Raw genomic sequence first — 12883 nt, 5'->3', positions numbered from 1 at the left:
AGACTGGACACACAGATTTAGCACTTTATAAAATTACATAACACATATGATATAATTGTAGGCGACCTATAATACAAACTACTATTATATATACTCTCCAGATTCCCCCTGCGTTTTAATAAAACAATCTAATTTAATCTCCTAACAATTGAAAGGGGCACTTTTATTGGGCAGCAATGGAGGATGGTACCTTGTGGATTGGGGTAAGTAAATTCAATTGGCTCCCCGGTCCGTTAGCAATGCCCTTACCCTAAATAATGCAAACCTTTTTTGTTGTTATTGCTGGGAATAGTTCTCATCATACCTGGGAACTTGTGGGCTCCTGCTACCTGGAGCCTATCCTTGCGAGACACAGCTAAATCTGCCCACTGATGTCGGTAGCCATTCCCATTGCCATCGTGGGAAATACCCCCATTTAAAGGAGAAATGGGCGGGGAGTGGGGCATGCCATAACGCCGCTCCCGCCATCCGGAGGATCCGAATAACTGGAGAGGCAGTGCTTCTCCCAGAGTTTTCCGGGCCAAACTCAGAAAGTTGCCATGTATGGTTGTCATGCAGCCATTGATAGGTTGTTGAAAACTGAAAAAGCTGCTTGAAAATCAGAGGAAAGGGGCAAATGACTGCTCTGCAATGATGTATTTTGGATACTACCAATTAATGTTTTGTCTAAGAGGAACAGCACCTTTAATTTATACGCATACATCTCAGAACTTGTTCAGCTACATTTTATTTTAAAACACTCAGGATCTCAAAAGATACTGTTGCCAAGCCATGAGTATGCAAGATTTAAAAAGCGCTGCTATGCTGACCAGCATTGTCTTCAGCAAATCTTATCTATACAATGCTTCCTTGGACACTTCCCTTTGCTACAGCAACGTCCTGAGGTAGGCAATTCTATTATTATCTCTTAAAGTTAATTTAAAAGCCATATTTGTACTTTCAATATTTAATTAAACCTGTCCAGTGTAATCAAGCCTTCAAAGTTTAACCTCTGGCATGTCATGGAGGTGTAAACTTCATAGCAGAGCTTGTGCTCCATGTTCTATCTGTACCAGGAACCCGTCATCACTGCCGTCTCCCTCGTAATGTGAGCCGGCTACAGGTAGGAAGCAGCTCCGGGTCTCCTCTAAGGAAAAGTCCCCCAAATTATCCTCTACTACCGGTAACGACACAACACACCAGTCAGGAAACACACAGGACACAAATCAGTTCATTTGCTGTCATCTATGTCCAATGGGGTGTGGAACAAAATGGGCTGGTGTCCCTTCAAAGTGGACAATAGATTTGAACCTGGGAAGGTGAGCCACAGGGACCAACAAGAAAGGTGCCTACTATCTGAATGAGAAAATGTGATCACGTTAATACTGGGGAGACTCACAGCGGTATGGGGATGGCTATTGGGGCTTGGGACACAACTGTCACTGAAAAACATGGTGCTCCTCTAGGGAAAAGTCCCCCAGACATATTGTCTATGCACACAAGTCTCATCACATAAACATAAAACCTGGTGGTATTGTAAAGCAGGCCTTACTAGACACTGGGTGGCAGTTCCCCGTGATGGCTTGGAACTCTTTCCTAGTGCCTACAATCTCACTTGTCCAATTGGGGCGAAGAGTTGAGCTCTGTAGCTCTTTGACCGTCTGTAAAGTAGGGTGGGCAATATGCTTACCATTCTATCAATTCCTACTAATTGCCTTTGAAAAAAGTGTTGAAAGCCATTTTATGGTGGCACAGTAGATATATGCATTCAGTGGACATGAACAGTAAGTCTTCAAACATTTGCTACTAAGTTAATGGAAATCGTATTTTGCGCCATATTGTTACATATACTTTGTCTGCATGTACCCTTAGAGGTTACTGTAACAGGTACGTTTTGTGTTTTTGGATGTCACCCCTATTCTGAAGGTGTCATCCGGTCTGAAACGGGACTTGGCTGCCTTTAAGGCAGAACATTAACATTAATGAGCATCCAGTAAATGGCGACCAGATTTGATTTATGAATAATGTATGTTGTATGACTCATGAAAACCTTAGCTGGCCAGCAAGTTACGTATTTATAGATATTCTTGAGTAAATAGGGTAAATTAATGAGATGCAGAAGAATGAAAGGTTACAAAGTGAACATGCCATATACTCTGTCTATATTCAGCCAATGAAATATATCAGCTTTTACTAAAAACTCCATGTTCCAGGGTTAAAAGAGCCATGCCAACCTATGCTATTGAAAAACACACTGGTACTCTTCCATTTACCACTATGCAGTAATGCAATAAGTAGTTTGTATTCCTAGTAAATTGTGATGAAACAGCAGATGCTACATATCCAAAGATATATACCAGTGAATGCTGTTACTAAGCATTTTTCATACAAAAAAATACACCAATAATGCTAATTCTTTGAACGGATGATGCTAAGTTATTAAGAAAAACACGTAATAGTATTCTTCAAATTGTTCTCATATACTTAGTGCTAGTTGTTTCTCATGAGGACAAATCTTTATGCTGTTCCACAAGTAAAGAGTTTGTATGCTGCCCTACAGTAACTCTGGCTTTGCCCTTACTGATCTGGATCTGCTCCTGGACCTGTCACCCATATTTGTGGAGCTATTGAGAACTGGGGTGAGCATATTGTTTAGAAAGCTGAGATACACTAAATGGACAAAAGTATTGGAACACCTGACCATTACAAACAGGGAGTTTTATGACATTGCATTCTAAATACATAGACATTAATATGAAGTTAGTCCCCTCTTTGCAGCTATAACAGCTTCCACTCTTCTGGAAAGATTTTGGAGCTTTTCTGTAGGAATTTTTGCCCATTTTGTGAGGCCAGGTACTGATGTTGGACGAGATGGCCTGACTCATGATCTACGTTCCAATTTATCCCAAAGGTGTTCGATAGGGTTGAGGTCAGGGCTCTGTGCAGGCCAGTCAAGTTCTTCCACACCAAACTCATCCAACCATGTATTTAGAGACCTTGCTTTGTGCACTGGGGCGCAGTCATTATGGAATAGAAAAGGGCCTTCCCCAAACTGTTCCCACAAAGCTGTAAGCATAGCATTGTCCAAAATGTCTTGGTATGTCACCTTCAGCATACCAAGACATTATACTTGTCTTACATGTCAACATTGTGTAGATGACAAAAAGTGTATGATAGGAATCCACCACAAGCCAGTTTAGATTTTAGCCCATCACAATGTTCACATTGAACAAAAAGTCTAGTGGTGTGCTCTCTTGTTCTTGATAGAGCAGAAATTGGTACTTAAGCTATGCTAGTATGTAAGAAAGATTTATCACGCTCCAGGAGTATCATTTCATCCTGTTATTTTATGGAAACACTTGTCCCAAGGAAGAATTTTAAATATGAAGAATATCTGCCACTGGAGAGTCAGATCTCAATACTGCTGTTTTCTACTCCCCAAGGGTCCAGGGTACTGGATGCAGAACTGCTGAACCACTTGGGATTTAGATGAAAGTTCTATGCACCTAGTCACACAACTGGTACTGACTCATCTGCTACTGTAATACAAAAGTAGAAAACGTACTACCGGTACTTTAATTACAGGTTGTAGTTATGTATCTTCTCTATTTAAGGAGGTATAACAGTTAGAATTAGACACCAAATTAAAAAAGTTAGTAAGGTTTAATAGGGTACAATGCCTGAACAAGTGCCCACCAAGCAACAAGCCAAATCATAAGCACATGAAGTTATGATTCATATGCTTTAGATATTTGAGAAGGACAAAGTATTTCATTATGTTAGAGTTTCTAAACATAAGCTCATATGCTCTGCATTTTAAAGCCTTACCCAAACATTGGAAGGGACTGGTATTTAGCAATGAGTTGTCTTTTATATGTAACTTTGTTGTAATCATTCAGAATCTACATTTATAATTGCAAAGAGACAATGGAGTGATACAGAGAGCTATGAACATGTAAAAAGTTTAGGAAGAAGTTACACATATCCCCTTATCTGTACATACAACAGTGTGAAGCAACTACCTTGTGGCTGCAGCTCGCTCCCAGTATGTTCAGCTGTGCCTCCCGTGTTGGGCTTCCATCGCCTCCTCGTTAATTCCAGGGGGGAGCAGAGTTTGCTGTATTAAGAAGGCGTTGAGTCAGCAGGAAGGACTGGTCAGTATTTAAGTTATGCTGTGCCATAGAGAACCAAGAGGTATTCAAGGATGTGGTGTGCGGCATCATGAGTGATGTCACACCCAGCAACACTATAAAACATTCAGGCTTCCTGCAAATGGCACTCCGCCATTCTGATTCTCATAGTGTACTACATTGTGTCCCTAGCTCTGTGTCACTGTCCTTTAGTTTCTCCTGCTATTGATCCTTGGATTAACATTTTGACTGTTTCCCTTATTGACCCTGGGTTGTTTTTGGATTAACCTTTCACCTGCTGCCTGCCTTATTGACCTTGGACAGCTTCGAGATTACCCTTTTTCCTGCTGCCTGCCATATTGACCCTGGACTACCTTGGATTAGCCCTTTGCCTTCTGCCTGCCATAGTGGCTACTGAACTAAGTTTGGCTAAACTGCCTGCAACTGGACTCCTTTCAGTGCCACACCACTACCACCCTTTTTAGTGAAGTGTCTACTAAAGATTAAGTTTGAATCATTGTTTCCTTTTTTCTTTTGCTGTTGATGAAATGCGAGCGTTATTCTTTGGCATTTACAACACTTGGTCGTAGCCATCCACAAGCTAATGCTTGTGGTAAAAGCTTGTGGGGACCAAGTCACAATCAACGATGTGCTGCTATGGCACATCAGCACTGAAAGAGTTAAAAATAACAATAATGTTGAAAAATCTTCAATCAATTATTATTGCAATTACAAATGGAAAAAGGGTTAGGATGGGTCCGTCAGACTCATCATAGAAGAATAGCAATATATGAGGACTGGATCCTTAAAATAAATAACACTTAAACATACCACATTTATCTATGTATTGTATGGTGTATATCTTCCTGAATACAGTGTGCTATGTCCCTTTTCCCTTATTCTTCTCTTTTTTATGGAAAAAAATCAATAAATAAATATTTGAAATAAAAAAATTTAAAAAAAATTCTTCAAAAACATGGACCTAGAAGTCAAAGGTGCTTCCAGGTCGGTTGCTGTCAGTTACACTCAGATGACTCCTCGCCCTCCGTGATAGCCAGATAAAGAGAGAGACGGGTCATCCAGGTCATAAGGTAAAAATACCAAAAAAACCCCTACTATTAATAAAAAATATTTTTTTAACATTGTTTTTTCATAACTGATTTCTATCTGATCACTTAATAGTGACATTTAAGGTCACTGATTATTGACCATGTTCACCTAACATCAGTGGCCTAAACTTGTCACTTTTTATTTTACAATATTTATTTTATTGTTTAATGATTCTTTAGGCTACTGATTATTGACCAGTCTCACTGATCATCAGCCAGTGACCTAATCTGGTGAGTGTGTATTATACACAATTACTTCAGAGATTTTACGATATGTCCAATCCAGGATATACCCCATAAAAATCAAATATGTTTTTCCACCCTCACTATATTCTACAGATTTGCAACATTATTGATTTCACATTATCTGCCAGGTACTACATAGTCTTTTATGAATCATGATGTACAATATTTATAGGAAGACAGACAGTTTGTGTCATATACTGTGTATACACAAACCATGCTTGGATATTATTGAATTGCAGAACAATTAATGACTTATGCCTTAGGAGGATGAACATGACTATAAATTCATTTTGGGAAGTTGTCACAAAGATGGTATTTCCAACATTGAACCAAATCAGGTACATTCACACAACTTAACATTTTAGCTTCCATATTACATAGCTCAAGTCTAATCTACTCACTCTAGAACTGAATTCTGCAAATGCAAGTTGTCAAATTTACAAAAAGCCCACCAACTAATACGGGGGTCTGCAGCTCAATTAAAAAACAGTTCTCAAAAAATGTATTTCACTAAACAGTAAAGACTAGATAAGCTGGCATAAACTGAAATATTGTGATATCATTGTGTGCATGATATATAAATAATGACGTCCAAGAAATGTAAAACTAGGTCTAACATTATGATACCTATCGTGTGAATAAAAGTCTTACACATTTTAGTACATGTGAAGACATTAAGGTTCAAGAATTGTGTTTCATAATTAGCAACTCTGGCTCACCTGCTTTGGAGGCTGCAGTTTTTTTTTTGTTTGTTTTTTATTTGGGGGAATGGGCTTTAGAGGGGGTCACTTGTGACCTTGCAATCTCTACACAATATACAGAGATCTGACTTTTTAACCAATATGCCAGCCGGCTGATCGCACAATAGACTGGCTGGCAGCATACTGGCACTTTAAACCCCCCTCCACAGCATCTGTTATAATAGTTGCAGTCAGCCATATTAGACTGTCTCCTCCATGGTTCAATCTCTGCCTAATGGTAGCAAACAGACTTTTTTTTATTGTTAAAGGAGCTGTAGGTCAGCACATTTAAAAGTGTATGCAGCTTTCCTCTGTGATGGAAGTCCCATGCATAGTTTTAAATGTACAAGCCTTTCTCTTGGAGGGGGTGCCATAGATGCACATCACCCAGACAACCGGTAACTGAGATGTAAGAGGGAGGGAAAGCTGTGGGAGGAATATAGAGTGTATGCTTGTATATGTAAATGTATGGTGTTTTAGTGAGTGCTAGTGTATGGCTGTGAGTGTGTGTATGTGTAAGTGTATGGTGGTAGAGTGAGTGTACATTACTGTATAGTGTTAGCATGACAGTAGAGTGTACGTGTTAGTTGGTACATGCTGTTTACATGTGTGTGTGTGTGTGTGTGTGTGTTACTGTATGGAGTTGGTGGGTGTGTATGTATGAAGGTTGCACACATACACTTATTTTAGGAAGTGTGGTGAGAAGATTGACTGGGGGGCAATATTTTTTGGTGATTTAGCAAACTATGGATACAGTAGTTTATTTGACCAAGAAACATTTTAATAAAAAAACTGTCCTTCCTAAACAGGATCACTTGAGAGGTACATTAAGGTTGTGCTTGTTTTTGATTATTTAAATAACAGCAAAATATTTATATCATCATCCATTCCTCAAAAATCCTGGAGTTGCTCCAAGTCAGCTTGTAGAATCTGGAGTTCCACGTTCAGAGAAACCGACATGGATCTCTAAATAGAAACTAAGCTACAGACCAAAAGCACATTGAGTTTTCAAAGAAGTTCTACATGAATGCCAGGGACTATCTTTCTGCAGGGAAACAGCGCATTTATAATACGTGGTAGGCAGATCTGGCAGAATTTGAAAATGAGATGTTTATAATTAGAAAATGTAAAATTTGATAAATCTACTACAGGGAGCATGTCAGGAGGTCTCTGAGCCTTGTTTGGCTTCATCAGATCTCATTTTGTCTTATTTTGTCTCCTCATTAAAAATAGAACCCAATTTGCTTGCGCATAAAGCAGTCGGGCAGTTCTCATGCTAGAATCATGATGAAAGGTGATGATCCACTTACATAAAACATTAACCGAACCTAAACAGCTCTGGCAGATTTGTCATTTTCTGTTTCGATCTGAATGTTTAATCAAATAAAAACACCAAAACACCTTTTTCGTTTCCTTGGCAATAGCCTATCGCTGATGGCTTTTCAATCACATGACAATAAAGGATTCCCTAAAAATTAGGAATTTTATATTTATTTTTGCAAAGGTTTAAGGCATTCAGCAGTATTAGGAATACTGTTTAATTCAGCAGAGGAGGTGGGACGGCACATTTAATATTATCTGTATTCATGCATGAAAACCCAATGCAGAGCCAGCCTTCCCATAGACTGTGCTGCCTTCACCGCTTGGAGGTGACTTCTGAAAATGATCATTACCTCCAGAAACATATTCTGGCCTAGGCGGACTAGACTAAAGGGTAGTTTAATATATATTGTCCAATTGTCCATTGGCAGGGCCGCATGGGACGCTCATGATAATTCTGCAAATATCACACATTTTCTGCTTTGTATTGGTGGTGTGCGGTTCAAACATGGAAATCTATGGTGTTTCTTATGCAATTTTTAAGCATTCACTCAAAATTAAAATGAGGCTAATCAAGCCATGTAATTTTACATCCAGTTTCTATAAAAACAGCCAAGAGTGTTCATCCAGATATGAGCACAACCAGACTCGAGAAGACCAGTATCATTAAAAATTATATTAAAAATAAAAGGGACATTATTACATTGAAGCCAGAATTATTTACAGCACAGTAACTGTTCGAGTCATTCTAAAAATGAAAATTGCATACGGCTTGTACCACTTAGGACCGCATCGTGAAATATTTCCATAACTCCGCTCAGCAAATCCTTTAGTATAATACATTATTTTTGGATTAAAACTAATGAATCCTGAAATGTCGCAAATTATTAGCAGGGAACACAAATACAGACGAAAAAGGCCATTTTACAATACCTCTCTATTTCATAATATTTGTGCTATTCAAATATTTTTTATGGTATTTAGTATATTAATGCTATTTCATGGTCAAGCAATGTTTTAAGTGGAGTTCAATGATATAAAAGATGATGCTGTTAACATCAGCAGTCATTTTCTTTATTGAAATCATGCAAACCTTATGAAAACCACCACACTTATTTTATACATATTAATTAGTTTCTAGAAAATTATCATGGTTGCATCCTTCCTGACCTTGGTAATGATTCACTCTTGGCAGCAAAATCATGATGTGTCACGCTTAGCTTTCTATACATTCCTTGTAAAAATAAAAAAATAAAAAAGGGCCTTCGCATTTGGCTTCAAATTTTGTAAAAGTTTATATGAAAGACACTAAAGATTTCATTGTGACCTGTGTGCATATTTCAAGATATTTCCAAATGTAACATTTCTGACCGCAGTATTTGTAAACATAATATGTAACAAATATTATTAAAACAATTACTTTTGCTTCTGCAAGTTCTGTCATTTACTTCTGAGATATACGATATATACACACACACACATATTATATATATATACACATACACATATACATATAGTGCTCAGGAAAGCACATGTTTCCAAGCAGGGGAAAAAATAGGAGGCAGAATTCTTCCATGCGGTGAACTGGATGACGTCATACTACGTCAGTGCCTCGATGTAGGGGACCACTGGACATCTTTATAAGAGAGCACTAAAATAACATAATCTGTACGGGTTCAGACCTTGATATTTCTCAGTTTTTCAACTAAAAAAATCAGTAAAGGCTCTTAATGTGCAAGATAATCCTCTTATTTCCAGGGCTCCTACTGATCTGTAGTGGAGCTTGTGTTACAGAACATGCCGGGCTGCAGTGTGCATCATAACTATTTCAATTATTGGATACACTAAATATTAAGGGTCGTTAACAACCGATATATTAAAAACTGACGTGACAACTTTATACAACTAGATGACCTCTTCTAGAATCTTCTCCTATTGCAGCAGAACCGGCATTGCATGGAGAGAAAGACTGCAGTTCAGACCGCTTGCAGCGCTTATAGAAGGCACTGATTTGCAAAAGCCACCCAACATGCAGATCAATGTGGCTGCGCCGCATCACGATGTCCTTCTCCCCATACAATTAGCAGCACTGCAACAGCAGGCTCTGCTCAGCAGCATGACACGGGCACTGCAGTTCACACACCAAGAAGGGGCAGCGGGGCACTTACCAGCAGAGAGGGATGCAGCGCAGGCACTGCTTGCACCGCACAGCTCCTTCACTGCTACCTGCAGCAGCGCCTCGCGTTATACGAGGCTGATCGTAGCCTTCTCCCGTACACAGACCTTCCGTGCTCGCTCAGCCTTCAGCGCACTCGCGTTCCTTTGGCTATTATCCAACCGGCGCTTGCCCCTATCTTCTCTGCTATTTGGAGCCCCTCTCTGCGGTTCTAGTCGGGTTACCGGTTGCCCCTCCCTGCAGCGAAAGGCATGTGCAATCCTATAGGGACAGCCAGGCTTAGCGGAAGATCTGGATCCTGGACATCACACGGATCTGGCTGACTGATTCATCACTGTGAGGATCTAAACCAGGGGCAGAGTATGTCAGCGGGGACCGGGCACCCAAAACCGGGCGATCATATACTCAGTGTGAAACCGGAAACCTGCAACTGTATGTATAAATATACTCAGGACAGGGTGGAAAGCCCTCTGTCACTTTTTCCTCCCCACTATGTCACTCTTTTCCAGTGCCTCAGAGTTATTGGTATGTATGAGTGTACCATGTATAGGAACAGCAGGGAATGGTTTTATAGATTAAATTGTATAAATAAATAGGGCATTTCTTTTTAATTTTTTTTCTCCTCACTTAAAAATGCCTCAGCTGATGGGCAAAGGGAGAGATTTTTGTATTAACCGCCATGGGCTGGGGCTGGTGTGGTGGAATTTAAATCACTGGCACAGGTTTAGTTGGCTTCTGTGCATCCCTGCTTTTTGTAAATGGTCACTGTTTTTTTGGTGACACAGTGGGACCAGGTCCGCGAAGGGTAATTCTTGTAGGTGTGTGGGGTGGGTGAGATCTGCTGCGTTCTGGCCTCCATGCCTCTTTAAATACTTAAATGCCATCCTTACTTAGGCTTCATCCAGTGAAGGAAGGGGCTGTATTAGACTTATGCATTCAGATTCTTACAAATAATGACATTTAATGACATTTTTCAGATTTTGTCAATTTGTTAGTAATCTCTGAAAACAAAGCCAGACCCCACGAAAGGGACAGCACAAAGCAAAAAAGCGAATTTTCATCCAAAATTTGTGTGCTTTTTCACTCTCTGAATGTCTTCCTGTATCCTTTTCCACATCTCTCATCTTCTTGTTTTTCATCTTCTTGTAATTGTTTTTCTTTCTTCTTTCTTCATCCACATATCTGTGGACTTAACCTACTGGCGAACTTCCACCAAAATGGTGGAGCTTCCAGTGACATCCTCTACCCAAACCCTTAAATTGGGAGAGGACATCACCGGAAGCTCCACCATTTTGCCCTAAGATAACCCTGTGTACACTTCCTCTCAAATGGCAAAGCATTCCATGATGTCCTTCACCCCTGATTGAAGATTCTGTGAGAGGACGTCACCAGAAGCTCTGCCTTTTTTCCCTAAGATAACCTTGTGACTATCAAAGGTTAAGTTTGAATCATTGTTTCCTACCTGGGTGTAGCCCTGCCTTTATATACCTGCTCTGCCCGCCAGTCTGGGCATTTGCATTGAAGTGTTCTCAGCTTTGCTGTTTTTCTGCTTTCTGGTCCTGTGCTGTTCCTAGCAATTCTCTGTTGGATTCTGCCCTTTTGACCCAGCTTGTCCTGACCTTGCTCTCGGCTTCTGATTTGGCTCTTGTTCCTGTGATCTCCTGGTAACGACCCGGCTTGCCTGCCTGCTGTTTGTCCGGCCTGAGGGCTGCCGTGTGCCCTGCCTGAGGGGTGCCGTGTACCCTGCCTGAGGGCTGTCTGCCATGTTCCTTGTCTGAGGAGTTCCAGGCTTGTGCTCCACTCCGTGGTCCCTTATCCGAAGTCGGCTCTGCTGTCCCCAATCCGAAGTCCGTATCCTGCCATGGTGCATCTGCCTTTGGTGCATCTGCCTTTGTGCCTATATCACGCTTGTATCATTTATGGCATACAAAGCCTGCAAAAATTTTATTAAAATGGCTAAATTGGAAAATGAGAAACTAATTGCCGAGGAGAGTAAAACTAATCCCAATACATTTTTCAAGCATGTAAATGAAAAAAAAAAGTTAAAGGTAGAGAATGTTGGTTCTTTATTATCTGAAACGGGAAACTTGGTTAGTGAGGACAGAGAGAAAGCTGACATCTTAAATATTTTTTTTTCTTCTGTTTATACCAAGGAAGAACCAATGACGGAGCCCCTGCTGGCTAATTTTAAGGAACCATTACAGCAAACATGGGATTGGCTGATGCAAGAAAAACTGCTCAAGCAATTCAATGCTGTTTAAGGTAGACAAGGCCCCTGGACCGGATGGTATACACCCAAGGGTACTGAAGGAGCTAAGTCTGATTTTGGCCAAATCATTATTACTGATCTTTAGGGATTCTTTAAGTTCAGGCATAGTTCCATTAGATTGCCACAAAGCAGATGTTGTGCCCATACAACAGGGCAATTACAGACCAGTATGCTTAACATTGGTGGTGGGGAAATTATTTGAAGGGTTGCTAAAGATCCAGAATCCAATTAGTAGAAGTCAATATGGATTTGTGAAAGACAGGTCTTGTCAAATCAACTTATTAGCATTCTATGAAGAAGTTAGTAAAAATATAGATCTGGGTGTGTGGCCGTAGATGTGATTTATCTGGACTTTGCTAAAGCATTTGATATGGTTCCACGTAAAAGGTTACTCTAAAAATTAACAGAAATAGACTTAGGTCAAATGTCTGTATTTGGATCGAAAATTGGCTAAAACATAGAATGCAGAAAGTTGTTGTGAATGGATGTTTCTCAGACTGTACGCAGGTATTAAGTGGGGTGTCTCAGGGATCTGTCCTGGGTCCTCTTCTTTTTAATTTGTTTATAAATGATTTCCTAAGTTGCATTGAGAGCCATGTCACAGTTTTTGCTGATGACACAAAATTAGGCAGGGTAATTCAGACTATTCTTGATGTTTCTTCTTTGCAGGAGGATTTAGACAGTTGGGGACTAGGCATGCAAGTGGCAGATGAGGTTCAACATAGATAAATGCAAAGTTATGCATTATGGTAGTTATGCATAATGGAATATCCTTGGAGGAAAATACCAATGAGAAAGATTTAGGAATAATGGTAGACAACAGCATTGGCAACAGTGTGCAATGCCAGCAAGCAGCTGCAAGGGCCAATAAGGTTTTGACATGCATAAAACAAGTTATTGATTCACGGGAGGAG

This window comes from Sceloporus occidentalis, unplaced genomic scaffold (genome assembly GCF_023333645.1).
Source record: "Sceloporus occidentalis isolate IW3139 unplaced genomic scaffold, rSceOcc1.0.p SCAF_74, whole genome shotgun sequence".
In the NCBI taxonomy this organism is placed as follows: domain Eukaryota; kingdom Metazoa; phylum Chordata; class Lepidosauria; order Squamata; family Phrynosomatidae; genus Sceloporus; species Sceloporus occidentalis.
This window is presented reverse-complemented; position numbering follows the sequence as displayed.